Source organism: Dermacentor variabilis, chromosome 10 (assembly GCF_050947875.1).
Source record: "Dermacentor variabilis isolate Ectoservices chromosome 10, ASM5094787v1, whole genome shotgun sequence".
NCBI lineage: Eukaryota > Metazoa > Arthropoda > Arachnida > Ixodida > Ixodidae > Dermacentor > Dermacentor variabilis.
In genome coordinates this window covers 17362034-17376379 of record NC_134577.1, presented here as the reverse complement: position 1 = coordinate 17376379, position 14346 = coordinate 17362034, and the positions used below count along the sequence as shown (strand labels likewise).

General features: G+C 46.2%; 1 protein-coding gene and 1 long non-coding RNA gene across 4 annotated transcripts in view; one reads left to right on the top strand and one right to left on the bottom strand.

Moving 5' to 3' along the window:
* The window catches only part of LOC142560023 (pyrokinin-1 receptor-like), a 205538-nt gene that overhangs the window by 106473 nt on the left and 84719 nt on the right, over nucleotides 1-14346 (bottom strand). The gene's annotated exons all lie outside the window — the stretch shown is intronic.
* LOC142560024 (uncharacterized) overlaps nucleotides 9528-14346 on the top strand; it is a 294973-nt gene continuing 290154 nt past the window's right edge. The window contains exon 1 of the long non-coding RNA XR_012823299.1: nucleotides 9528-9618. This is a non-coding gene — a long non-coding RNA (uncharacterized LOC142560024). The remainder of the gene's footprint in view (nucleotides 9619-14346) is intronic.

Below are 14346 nucleotides of genomic sequence, written 5' to 3'. Positions count from 1 at the left end.
TAAAACTGATAAGCACAGATAAAGGTTCATAAGAATGGAGTCGATTGCGATAGGGTTAATAAGGCTCGGATCGAGTCCAATAAGGTTGATAACTAGCGATAAGGGTTGATAAGGGTAGGATCTAGTCCGACAAGGTTGATAAAGACCGATAAGTGCGACGTAATAGTTCTGCGGAAACCCGTAAGGTGGAGTCTGATCGGATGGATGTCGGATTTTCCCTTAATTAACGACCGATAAGTATGGATAAGGGTTTATAGTGGTCGCATCAAGTTTTGTAACATTGATAATGACACCGGGCTGCGTGGAGATGAGCAACTGGCACAATGCTTACGCATACTTAGACAACTCCCAAAAGAGTTTCCGCGTGAATTGTTTTCGTAGGCGCCGGAATGGCGTGACCACCAGTCACAGCAATCCGCTCATTTCGCGATATAGAAAGAGGGAAGCACTAAGAAAGGGAAAACAAGAAGCTTGTTTTCTGATCTTCTGCTTTCTTAGAACTTCTACAACTGGCGCAACATTCTTGATATCAAATTTCCCCGAGGAAGCACGATGGCGAATCGCATATTCGTAGCACCTGAGGACGTTCTATAGCTTCTAACGGGAGGCCCTTGAGGTAATTCTTGAACTCTGAAACTATAGTGCAAGGAGTTCAAAGATCTGACGTGCCAATTTTGACGCGTCGTCAGTGCCGGCAGTGAGAGTGACAGGATATTGCACTATATAACCGATTGAACCAAGCCCAAGAGATGGTAGCTGTGAAGCTTACTTTTGGTTCATTATTGAGCTCCAGCGCACGCAAAAGACGAAGGACACTGGCAGAGATAACAAACAAGTTGCATTGCATTTAGCCTTACTTTCGACACCTTAGCACAACAATTTGTCGCAATGTCACAGGAGTGATTCGAAAATTGAATGAATCAATAGCGCCACCAATATGTCGTTAGTGTCTGGCCCAGTGTTTAGTGTTTCGCTGAAGTTATTTCTGCATTGTCGACTTCGTTAGTATTTCTTGTATGTGCCTAACAAGGCTGTAGGATTGAATTTCAGTCAGTAATCAAGCTAAGATAGGTCCGTCAGTTCGCTATCTATAAAAAAGAGAAATGAATGTCATTTACAAGAACCGAACAGTGCACGAACATTGTGAGTGAAACACCTGAGACCGGCGCTTGTTTAACATCACTTCCCTTGTATATCGTGGCCACCAAGCATGCTACTGCACACTCCGCGCGACTGAAAATCGCGAAGTTTTGTGGACAACAAAGCTGGCGCTAATTAATCAACATGTTAGGTAGAAGAAAGGACTCGTAACTTGAACACGCCTCTCCCTCAACATCCAGGACAGCCAATAATATACAGTACTTACAGTGGTTCTAAAAAAAATAATCTCTGGATTCCCATCAGTACAATGTTGCGTGTACGTCTCTCTTGGAAAGCTGATGATACCTGGTTACCTCATAGATCCGCAGTATTAAATGCGGAGCCTAAACGCGTCTTCTCCCTCAAGATTGCACTCTTGGTTTCAGCGGGTTCAAAAGTCTTCCGGAACGTTTCAATAGTGCACGTTACTAATTTGCAAACTGACCATGTATGCTGTGTATATAACAGCCATTTAATTTGCAGGTTTCCTCTTTTTGTTAACACAGAAAACAAAGATGAACTTAAATAAACAGAAAAAAAAAACTGAAAGAAGGGCTTGTCTTATAGGTGTCAAAGGCATTCCTCGCTACTTTTCGCGAGCTGTGTGGTTTTGCGGAAGTGTCATGAAGTGTGTCAGTAATATGCGCACACGTCTTGGAAGCAAAGCTCCAAGATTGCGACTTCTGGTAAACGTGGATTTCCCATTCGTTCCGGCTCACCGGGCGGGCCGGGCCGGCGCGTCTAATATAAGCCAGCCAGCCCACTGTGGCATGGAACAGAGACGGGGAACGCGAGGAATTTGGCACGCATTTCGCGTGGGAGTGTGCGCCTTCGGGGCTCGGAAGCCTTTCATCTTCGCCTTTCGCCCTCGGTTCTCGAGAAACTCTCGCTCACGCAGGCTCGCGGCAAATCGCGCGTGGCAACTACCGGAAGGCAAACATTCATGCCAGCGTGTCTCTGTTTTGTAACACTTTCCCCGCTTTAGAATTCGCGCGCCGCGATGGCGTCATGACTTGTTGGTCTTGATGCATGCACGCGAGCGGGTGTCTTCCTGTGTGCGCGTGTATTGCCTGGAGCATGTTTCATCGTCAAGCTTCAAAGTTGAGTTCTCAACTAACTTTTCGTTTCTTCGTGAAAGACAAAAAAAAGTTACTAAATGAAGGCTCGAGCGTAATATTGTAATACCGTATGTCTGTTGCGGAACAAAATTTCAATTTGCGCTCGAATAGAGGTATCGCATAGCGATAGAGCAGATATATCACCTCGCTTTTATTACGAGTACCTATTCTGTTGCGGTGCGACCGATAGCTTTCTAGATGCATTTTACTGCAAATTCCGCGATATGCGTTGACGCCATTCTTTGCTATCATGTGGCTCTGAAAACTTATGGACTAGTACTAAAATAATAATAATAATATTTGGGGTTTTACGTGCCAAAACCACTTTCTGATTATGAGGCACGCCGTAGTGGAGGACTCCGGAAATTTTGACCACCTGGGGTTCTTTAACGTGCACCTAAATCTAAGCACACGGGTGTTTTCGCATTTCGCCCCCATCGAAATGCGGCCGCCGTGGCCGGGATGGTAGTACTAAAATATGATTGCATCAGTTAATTTGGCAAGTCTGTCGTATTATGCTACCATATCATATCATACATTAATTGTCTCACCTACATGAAATTGTTTCTTTCTGAAGCCCCGTACACCAGAAAGCAACTAAGGATATTGAATGCTTCCCTATCCTGGCAACAATATTGAATAACATTCTGTTTTCTTTACGTCGAGTCCGTGTTTTCTTTATTATTGCACCAATTATTTTAGAGCACGTTATCCTGCGGCATTTGTATGGGGTCGAATAAAAGGATGGAGGCCCGCCCAACGTAAAAATTGTAGTAATTGTTCATATCGTCCCCAAACCAACCAGTATACATGTCTGATTGACTCGTAGCTTGGCATCTATTAGAATTATCTCTCGACTATAGTCCTCTTTACTGGATAAAGCCACGGCAGGTGATGAATGTCCACTGTAGATGCCGGAGCAGCTCGTGGAGAGCTCACGAAGTATTCAGTTGTTGGACCTCAAGTGTTAAGCCAATCAGTGAAACGGTATCCCATTTCTTGTACAAGAGCTACCAATGCCGACCATTACGGTGCTCAAGGGCAAGTCAAGCTGCAGCTTTTTCTCCAGTAACGATCTGTTGATTGGTGAGGAAATAGAAAAAAATGACTGATTCATTTGCCTATATCAAACGTCAACACGGAGGAGATTCTCACCATGCTTTTCAACTTCCTGTGTCGGTTACTCAGAGCGACATTCTCTCTTTTCTTATCCTATAACCATAACCTACAGGGAGCTGATGGCCGACCTCATAGAAGTTTTCATATTAAAGATTTCTCTCTTGAGCTCCCAATTGAAAGCGCAAAGGGGGGGATTGCATGACTATTCTATGGCTATTAGGTCGTAATGCTCGTACGAAGTCACAGGATCGATTTACGTTTGCATCTGCCCCATTACGGCGGAGGCGGAACAGACAAAGAAAGGGACATATAGTGGCTTGGGTGAATCTTAAGGCTTGAGTAGATCCTAAGGAAACAAGAGCGGTGAAATTTCCTCTGGCGCGATTACTTACGAAGTCTGTCGTTGGTTTTGAAACTTTAAACTTCGGTTCTCGATTAGTGAAGCATCTGCAAAAGCTCCACCTGTTTCTTGCATTACTACGCATACTTCTTGTCACTGGGTTGTGCAGATTTCTCTTCTTATGTACGTAGCCACCTTTCCGCATTGTGTTCTCGAGTTCATTACTTCCAATAAAAATCAGGTGAAGCTTGACCTGCCGTGCTGCCGCACTAGACTGAGTTTCAAATATTTCATTTCCCCAACAAGCATGCACCAGAGCCACTTTCCCACTTCTATTGTTTCCGCAGTCGGTGCCAATGAATCCAACAAAGCCTTCCACTAACGAAATAATGTAACCCTACTACGTTGCTAAAGTCGGTTCTTGTTCTGCTTACTAGTCACTCCTCTGAGTCGGGTATTTGCCCGGAGAGAGAATAAATCAATTGAAATCGGAAACGCGCTCCCCCTAAAAGTCCGATCAAGCTCCCAGACTAAACAAACCCGATCTCCACATAAGTGTGTAGGCATGCACCTTCGCGACGTCCCCATCTTTTAATCACACGGTTCAGAACGATGGGCACAACAAAAATGCCTTCAACGTGAAGTAATCCAATCAACTGAAAGGAATAATACGTAATCTGACGACAGCTAGTGTTTGTGTGTGCAGAAGTTTCACAAGAGGGTCAGCTAGCAGCAGTCGGGGGTTATCATACAACATTATTACGAGTGAACTTCTGCCCCGTTACACTTAAGCCAGTCCACACCGTCACCTTGTTATCTTCTGCCAACTGACTAGAAGAGAGAGTTAAGCTACAGACCAAGATTACGAAGCTGACTTGCTTTTCAGAAACGCGGCTTTTGTGAAACACATTGTCTCTGAAAAAGTGTGTAGCGCTGTCAAAGCTGGAGATGTAGTTTTACTGAAAGGGGGCGAGGGGGAGGTTGGGCGGCGTTTACGGTCGAAATGGCGATATGATCATGCGATTAATAGCAAATCTCGCTCGAGCAGTCAAGACAGCGAACAATGGCTTAGCAGCGAGAAATCATGGATCGTTTTCCCACAGCTAGTGAACTCGAACTCTCATTGGCCGACTGCAGTTTTAGCTTGCACACACTGTGGCACCTGGTAGTCTCTAGTTGGTCGGCATTTATTGCGCTGCTTCCTCACGATATATATATATATATATATATATATATATATATATATATATATATATATATATATATATATATATATATATATATATATATATATATATATATATATATCGAATAAACATCGGGCCCCTCGGTTAACCCCCTGTCTCCTCGTTTATTCCGGCAACATTGATGCCTTCAGGTAGCATGTGTGGGTTTATTGACCAGTTGCTTTCACCCAAAAAGATGACGTTCTCGTGACACCTGCGGCAAAAAGGACGTTCCACGTCCGTCGCCAAGGTCTGTGAGTGGTGGCGCTGGCTAACACTCCCAGGGTTCTACTAGGACACATAAATACCCAAGAAAGTCGAGGGGGAAACAGCGCCGCGGTAGCTAAATTGGTAGAGCATCGCGCGCGGCAAGCATTCCCACCTGCGGCAAGTCGCTTTTTCATTCACTTTAATTTCCATTCATTTATGGTTTCTTTATTTCATTTATTAAGCACAAGTAATTTCCCCCATATTGTCCTTGGTGTCAGTGTTTGTTGGCTTCTTGTGATGTGACTAATAAATATCGGGCCCCTCGGTTAACCCCAGTTCTCCTCGTTACATATATATATATATATATATATATATATATATATATATATATATATATATATATATATATATATATATATATATACACAGGCCCCGCATGCGTTTCCCGCTATAGATTATTGTTGCCGTCGCCGCGGCAGCTTGTGACGTGGGGAGTAACATCACTAGCCTTTCATATATAAATGAATCAGCCAAGCAACGGATGTCGTTGTTGTTGCAGCACAGCTATGCGTAGGCGACGCATAGTTAGGACTCCCGAGGAGCATCATGGATATATGTATACGAGGAGCAGCAAACGTAAAGGAGCCGGCAATACGACCAGCGGAATTTACCATTCCTCCCATTACTACCATTACTGTGAATTACCATTAATGCCATTACTCTAAAACAATAAAGCACTGCGTACTCCCCTAAACACTTGTAGTGGTGGTTTTCAACGGCTTCGCTGGACATCCACTTTCCCAGGGTCGGGATGGTAGGTCAATTTTTTTTTAGCTTAGCAGACGGCTCATAAATCCACCGATGGTGTGCTTGCTATTTTCACAAAACAACAAAGCGGATAACTTAAAAGCGCGCCACGTATGGTTGCACCTTGGTATTTTCTCTTTCTTTCTTTCTTAATATATTGCAGACCTTAATCTCAAATATGCAGCGTTGGTGTTCTCGATGACTTCGTTTCTTTGAACTTTCATCAGCAGGTTATTCTATCTTGTGCGACTTCGATTTCCTCGTGCTACATATTAAATACAGCTATTCTTTAATGCGATTACGTTACGGGCCCTCTTCGCCCATTTTAGAGGCATCAGGTGCTCCCGGCAAAGAGTATGAACCAGTACCGAAGGCATCATGCAGTGAGCGGCTCAAAGCACTAGCATGTCACAAGGAAAAAAATGTGCGAAACTTCCACGTGATGCGCGCGCCACGCCTTTCAAAGAGCAACTTTTGGACGAGAGGAGCGTTCGTGTGATCGTGACGTAACGGTAAGAGCGCTGGACTGCTGCACGGGAGGACAGACGTGCAATCCCACCATCGCTCACGCATTTCTTTATAGCATTTAGGCCAACCTACTTTCCCCTCTCCCCTCCCCCTCCACCACTTTGTAGGTGTCTAACAGACAACTCGAGCAAGCGCGTTGGAGTGTCGACGAAAGCGCAAGTTTGCAAGAGACACAACGTATAGAAACGTCGCTATAAAACAAGAAAAGTAAGAAAACTGAGAGTGCGCAAAGTTACCCCCGACGCAAGCACGCGTAACTTTCGAGTCTTCACAATCGCACACATACTTATCACAACAGCTGGAGAGTTAGCAGTACTAATTACTGTCCTAGTTTTCTTCACCGAGCACAGTCGAGCTCTATCTTTCCAGTGAACATGCCCGTCAACTCAAGGCTGGCCACCCTGCGACCTTCCTCCAGATGGAGAGAGAGAGAGAAAATGAAAGATACGGAGGTTGGCCAAGTCTCGCCCGGTTAGTTACCCTACACGTGGGGAAGTGGGAAAGAAAGATAACAAGCGACAAGTGTTCCTGATATTCAAATTGCTATATGTAACAAGAGTGAGTTATTTTGTACATTTGTTGACGCGGCCCTTTGGGCCTACCTTTATGATATAAATTATTAAATACAGGTTAGTAAATAAGGAAGCCCTTCAGTCCAGTGGCTCGCTGGTCTTTGGCATCGTTGTCAATTCAACGTTGGTGAACAGGTACCATTGACCAGAAAGACGCGCGCCTGCTGATACGACAGATAAGAGCGATGCCGGTAAAATAATTATCGAGAACACATTCACATTCCTCTACGAAAAATTAGGCGATGTGTTGTACGATGTGTTGTTGTTGTATCACGTTGATTTTTGCTTCTATTAGCGCCTCAGAGTAAATTGATGAGACACCTATTTAAACACATCGTTCTAAGTGATGAAAAGTATTTACACTGTGCATCCTGGATGTCAAGTTCAGCTGCCGTAAAAGGAAGCTTGCTTCATCCTGAAGCGTTGAGCTGTCGCAAATAGCACGGGTCAATTTGCCAGCCAAAGTTTCCCAGATGAAAGCGCCAACGGCTATTCTACATAAATGTAACTATACAAACACGACTATGGCAGCCATGGCTATGCAGGCTTTACTTCGTGAAAATAAAGTGATACGTAATGTCCGCTAGTAACGTCCAACTTGTACGCTCCGCGTGCGAAGTTATGGTTGCGTGAACGAGCTTAGGAAACGGGAGCTTAGTCATTACGAAATTGCCGCAGAACAGCGGTTTGTTGGCGCAAACGGTGCGAATGTTAAGTTTGCCTTTCGGACCGCAACAACGTTTGCTAAACGAAACACAGGTAAACAGAAAGGCTTCGCTAACGCGCCACTGTTTCACCGCGCACGCGCAGCTCTGTGCAGTTTCGAAAAGTGCTCACGCACAATTAGGGAGGCCTAACAAAAACTGCGACCACTTGCGCAGCACAGAGAAGACGGCGGAGTGCTCTGCGCCACAAAATAAGTGTGCAGCGCCGCGAACGCTTTAGCCTGCGTCAGCCAAACGTGACACGGGGCACAGAACATAGCACTTTATTTTTATCTGCGAATTGCAAGCCCGCGGTAATGTTTTCTGCCCATGAACTGGGTAAGCAAGCCGGTGGCGATGTCGTCTGCTTATGAACTCGGAGAGCAGATGATTCTGCAAAACGTGTCAAGCGATAATGAACTTTGTATTGTGTTCGTCAATGACATTAAATAACGAGCGAGAAAAACGCAATCGCAGTGCTGTACAGATACTGCAAAGCCATAGCCATAACGTGAACGTATCGCAGTTACCGCCGCCTTTGATACCACTGCGGAGCAATGAACTACAGTGCTTGAAGCGACGTATGTTACACTACATTAATGAAGATTGCAAGAAATGTTCTTGTGTTGTACGTCTCCTTAAGGTCGAAAGCCATAAAAGTGAAACAGAAAATGCCTCTATGAAGAACACTAGACACCTCAGACAGAAGATAAGCATAGACCCGCGTTGCTATTAATGGTCTCGGTCATAGAAGCATAACATTTTTAATCAAATATACTCTTTCTTTCGCACTTCGTCGTGCATAATTACGGTGCAGTGCGATCGAGTAAAAGTAATCCTTTCATTATGTGTTCCTTGAACACGAGCTTCAAAATGCGTCGCCGCTGTACCGCCGCTATTCACGGCTATCTCTCGGAATCTTAGTAAAACGGTAATGGCAACTCACGTACGTTACAATACACGTCTCCATTATCGCCTAGCATCAATGCCTGAGAATGTAGCGTACACTGCGTCACCGTAACCACCAGCGTTGGTGACTATTCTCACTCATGAGCTCAGTGACCTGGACCTGGTTGGCTGTCTGCCCGGGTCGACAGGCTACTGTAACCATTTTCACCAGCGTGTCCTAACGAGGTGCTGGCTGCACGCTCCCCGCTCCTCCGAACGTTTTGTGCTGATAATCAGCCTTACGCAGCTTTCGCATGGTTTAAGGCAACTAAGTCGCGTTCTACAGCTTTTTGCACTCTTTACTTATCATCAGTGATAGAATACGGGATGCCTCGGGAGCAGACATTTCGACAAGCGGACATGTCTCTTTGAGGAATTTGCTCCACGTGATGAAGACAAGTCCCCATGTCAAAATGTTGTCTCCAGAAGAGACGTGTATTGTTCCATCGCTGTTTGTCACTTCGTCTCCATCTTCCTGCCAGCCTTTCGTCGTCTTTATACTGTCTCCTGCCTTTTTTCCCTTTCATAAAGTTCGTCCGTGTGCTCAGTATGCGGTGAGTATAAGTTGTCTACCAGCGCTCAATACGCACTTTAGCGGTATTGGCAAAACTCAATGCATCTTTCTCGCGCGCCTTGTGGCTTAAAACGACTCGCGGCTTCTGCTTCTGCTTCACTGCGCAGTTCTAGTGAGACACCTCTGCGGCTCGGAGGATCTCTCTCGGCGCTCAAAGTCAAACAACTCCCCCCCCCCCCCTCCCCCAGCTTCTTCCAGGCTCCACCGCCACTTCTGTCCTGGGAGGATGAGGGGTTGGGTGGTTTCTTGGCAGCGCCGTCACAGCCGACCACCGGGCCCCGTTCGTCGCGAAGTTGGCCGGGCTTGGCTCTCGTCGAGACTGCGGCAGCACGGTAACGAGTGATTCTTTTTTCGAAAATAGAATTTTAGAACGGAGCGGCGCGGGCGGCTTGCCCGCTGCGTGCTGTGACGCCGCTGCCGGCCGAGCTCTCGAAAGCGCTACAGGACGAACGACCGGCGGGCAGCCTGTAAGCGGCGGTACTCGACGAAACACCTTGACGCTGACGTCATCTCCCCCGCTTGCATGTACAGGGGATCTTTGTCGTCGCTCTGCTTTGTGAACGTCTGCATCGCGGTTGCCGTGAAACTTGGTTGCGTGCACTGTGCTCACTTTGAGTTCTCGTTCTGCGCCTAAGTCAGGTGCTTGCAGTTTTCAGCGGAGCGCTTAAATACCGAAGCGAGGTTATCAGATTAACCGGAGGTAAATTTCTTTTCTTTTTTGCTACTTCACACTCGCCGAGAATATTCAGAAGATGGAAACGAAGCACGAGAGACAGTTGCGGAGTCTGTCAAAGTGCGGAAGGCGTGACAGTTACGGCGCGGTATTGTGCTTTCTATGAATCGCTGTGTTTTGAACACTGTGGAAAAATCTAGAGAGACGAAAGAAAGGAGAAAATTGGTAGGTTAACCAGAACACAAAATCGAGTTTGCTACCCCGTACTCTTGGAGGAGCAGTGACGTTGCGCGAACGAGCTGTTCAGGAGAAACCCATCTTCTGCTTCCCGCTTCATCTTATGCTTTGTTCCATATCTGGTCGGTGCAGCCCAGTGTTAAAGGAATTTTTATGTCATATGTCTATATATGGGGCGCCTTTAACCGATGCTGGATACTGCTTTTCACATAAAATGGATACGCACTAAAGGTGCAACAAGGCGGCACTGAACGTAAAAAAAAAAAAAAGAAAGGTCACGAGGAATCGAACTTAAAGCCAGCTAATATAAATGCGCTAGAGCCAGCTCACAACAGGGGTCCCGCAAAGCACACTGGAAACGTTTAGAGAAACACAACAGATAGCAAACACGAATTCCAGTGACAGAAAGGTCCATTAGAGAAAAATAGGAAAGGCGTCAGTCGCAGCGTGCGTCAACTTCCTATGACTTACAAAGCCCCCACCAGCGTTTCACGACAAATCTCACATGCCCAGTGTAGAGTAGCAAACCGGAGACTGATATCTGGTTAACCTCCTTGCCTTTCCTCTTCATCTCTCTCTCTCTTGCAATCTAACCATGTGCTTATGGCAGAGCCACTAGGCTCACCATGAGTGACATACCTGGCCAAAGGCAATGCCTCACCGCTATAGGGAGAGCCGATTTAAGTCGGAAATGTAAGAAAAATCGAAGAAAGCGCCAAAAAAAAAAAGCTTGTAAACTTTTCAGATGGTGCTCCTTCTTTTGGAGGTTCTAAGTTTCGTGTTTTCCGAGCGTACTTGAACGATCGCCTTGAAAACACTTCATTTTTTGTGTTAGTCTGGTTACAAGGTGGCGCGTCGACGGGGGAATTAAGTAACTTCCAGATGCCGAAATCCGTTAAGGACGCTGACCAAGACCTAGCTCAACACAAAAAGGCAACTCTTCGTTTCGCAACTTAGTTTCCTAATCAAGACCAAGTATAATGCTAACAGGGTTCAAAAAAGAAAAAAGAAAGGGCGATTTATCTTTGGAGCGAGCTGCAAACTTATACCGCAGACAGCAATTTTCTTCGCTCGGATGACATGAGCCCCTGTCATTCAGCCTCATTTAACGTCGCGTGGCATTGAAGTCAAAACACAGGCGTCAGCTGTTTCTGCGGCGGAGCACGCTGCAGTTCAAGGTTGGCTAAGCAGAGGACCTAGCGTCAGCAACAGGCAGCTGCTTGCGCCAGTTTCCCGCCTCCGCAGTTTTCCAAGGCAGCGAAGATGACGCGGCTGCAACCCATCGATTATCGACTAGTATATACGTTCGATTAAAGCGGACCCGAATCCGTACACGCCAGCCGGAATTGCTCGTGTTAGTAGCGTACTGTGCCGACTCTATAATCCTCGAAGCGTGTCGATATATAACCCGCATCTCTCGCATTGTCCTCCACAGTGGAAGGCCGATTGTGACAGCGAGGGCGCGGCTTGTGTCGATAGGTTTCAGGCCTGTCTCGTCTATAGACCGCGGAGAGGCGGCGGACCTAATGAGAAACGTATAGGAGGTCAACACTCGGAATGCGACCGTACTCAGACTGGACGTTGCCGAGGTAAATCCGTGCATCGCCGTTAATGCTACGACTCGCGTCAGGCCAGCAAGAAAAAGCAAGATCGCAATCATGCGATATGTGCCTCTGCGGCCGACGCGTTTTCATTGCACTGAGGTCGCCTGTTGTCAAGAACGATGTGCCGGTAGCGTTGCGAAACGTAGGTTTGGTAGTGAGACAGGGGATGAAAATGTCGATACAGCGTTCGGCTTGCAGGCACGGCAGTGGCTTTTCAGTGTTTCTTCTCACAATGCAACGCACCAGAAATTGCAAAAGTTGAAGCTTCGGCAATTTGCTAAAGCATGTTCACGACGATTAGCGCAATAAAGATAGAAACCCGCTGAGAAGAACAAGGCACCTAGCGATACGAAATGCACTCAAGAACGAGTTTCGGTGAACAGTTCCGAAGTTCATGAACACATAAGTCAGAAGTACACAATCCAAGTTCGCAAGCTAGAACACATGCCTAATGCATATTGTGTCAAACAATGCAGTTTGTCCTCAACATCCGCTTTCATCACTATGTCTTGTCCCCTTTCCTTTTTCGCCTGTGCAGAGTGTAGTATATATATATATATATATATATATATATATATATATATATATATAATAGGTAAACAAAAATTCTTCAGGCCACCTTTCAAACGTAAAGAACTTTAGCAATGCTACGAGGTAAACAAAACAAGTATTTAATTTCAACAGTTTAGAACGGTGGATCAGGGTTTACAAGAAAACCCTGATGAAGGTCGGTCCGCTGGTCGAAACTGTTGAAATTGTTGAGAAATTGAAATGTTGAAAGAAGAGGTGCATGTATACACTAACACAGTGGTTTCCATAGAGCCTTGCGTTTAGTTCTGTTTTGCGACTGACCTCTCTACGCATCAGAGCGGTAGAGGATGGCTTTTGCGCTAGCAGACATTGGTAGGCAAACATTGTCTGAAAGTACTATTTTGTCCGCAATATATGACTGTACAGTAGCAACCACCAGGGCAGCTCTGGACTACTTGACGTTCGCGTAGTGTAATGTTCTCTTTCGGTTGTGTGACGCTGTCTGACTACGAGAGAGAGAGAGAGAGAGAGAAGGGAAGAAGGAAACTGACTACGTGAGAAGTGCGCTTGCGTCAGCTGCGTGACCCTTTCAGCTGTGTTGGCGCAAGCTTTCGAGAATGATGAACCTGCTCTGATGCAGAATGTTGATTAAAGCGCTTCGATGAGTCCGCGCCGCCATTTGAGCATCAGCATTCAGCACAGAGTGTATTAGCGGTCAGTGTCACTTGCCGCTACTTTTTTCTGCGGCCTATACTCACAGCCGCTGCCCACATTACAGCTCCCACAGCGTGGTCCGGTTTTGGTGCTGTAATGGATCGCAGGAATGCGCGATGACAAATGGAAAGAGAGTGTTCTATCGAAGCACCGTTCGTTGCGCAGAGCATACATGCGTTCACCGTGCGAGTATCTAGGACGCTGGCACGGCCAACGACCCAGAGATCCATACCCAACGATGCTTCTGAGGCAGAACTAAAAGTACGCAAATGTCGAATCAAACCGTCGTTATGCGCGCGCTCGCGGCTGCTTGAGACGTCTGATATCAGTCACTGTGACGTAACAGGACCATTGCGCATGCATCTTTCACTTCGATCACTGCTGCGGAAAATGATGGTGGGCTGTCCGCCGGAGAAGTATGGCACAAGGCATTGTGCCCTGATGTCCGTTTTGTTGTTTTCTTTCTGTATGCTGCGTCGGCCTCGAACACATAAAGAAAGGCATGCTCGAAGCCGCTTTATCTTGCACGGGAAGGTAGCCGAAGCCTGAAGCGTGCAAATAGGCACAATATGCAGTCTGCATGTTGAAACGCGGGAGAACAAGCGCATCGCACTCAGATTCGACTCCCTCAGCGGCTGTGTCGTCCTGCTGCTGAGCGAAAGGTCGTAGGTTCGTTGTCCTGCCGTGGGAATCACGTGGTGGGCAGATCGCATAAACGTAGCTGCATGTCACGGAGACAGAGCACGCGCGCGCGCTGAGTTCAGTGCGCATTGAACAAATGCGTGGCATCTAGAATCAACTGTGGACTACTAACTTTTGAGCCATTATTCCTCAACACGTTTTCGTGACGTTGAAGAATAAAGTTCCTCATTTAGGGAGTTTTTGGAAGTGTCGTGCTGACAGCAGCCTAGCATGGTGGTACAATTGAGAAGGCTGGTTACAGCTGCGAAGAATCTAAGTTTTAACAAGTGCATAATTCAATTGATTGTCTAGGAGAAATTTCTATTGTTCTTTTTAAAAGCCGGAGACACTTATCATAGACCTAAGCTTCCCCATTCAAGTGTTCTTGTGTTTCCATATAGTTTTCTTTCTGACAGAATTAGTTGGGGAGTTTTGCTTTGAGCGTACATATGTTTACGTGTGAGGCATCAGTTCAACCCGCTTTTATTATCTTTATTTACGCGACTATAATGAATACTTGACAGGCAATGTTGTTCTGTCCTTGCGCCACCGGCCTCGTGTCCGCGTTTTGTTTCCCACTCTTCAATGCGGTGCCTAAATTGGCTTGTATTAGAAGCTGC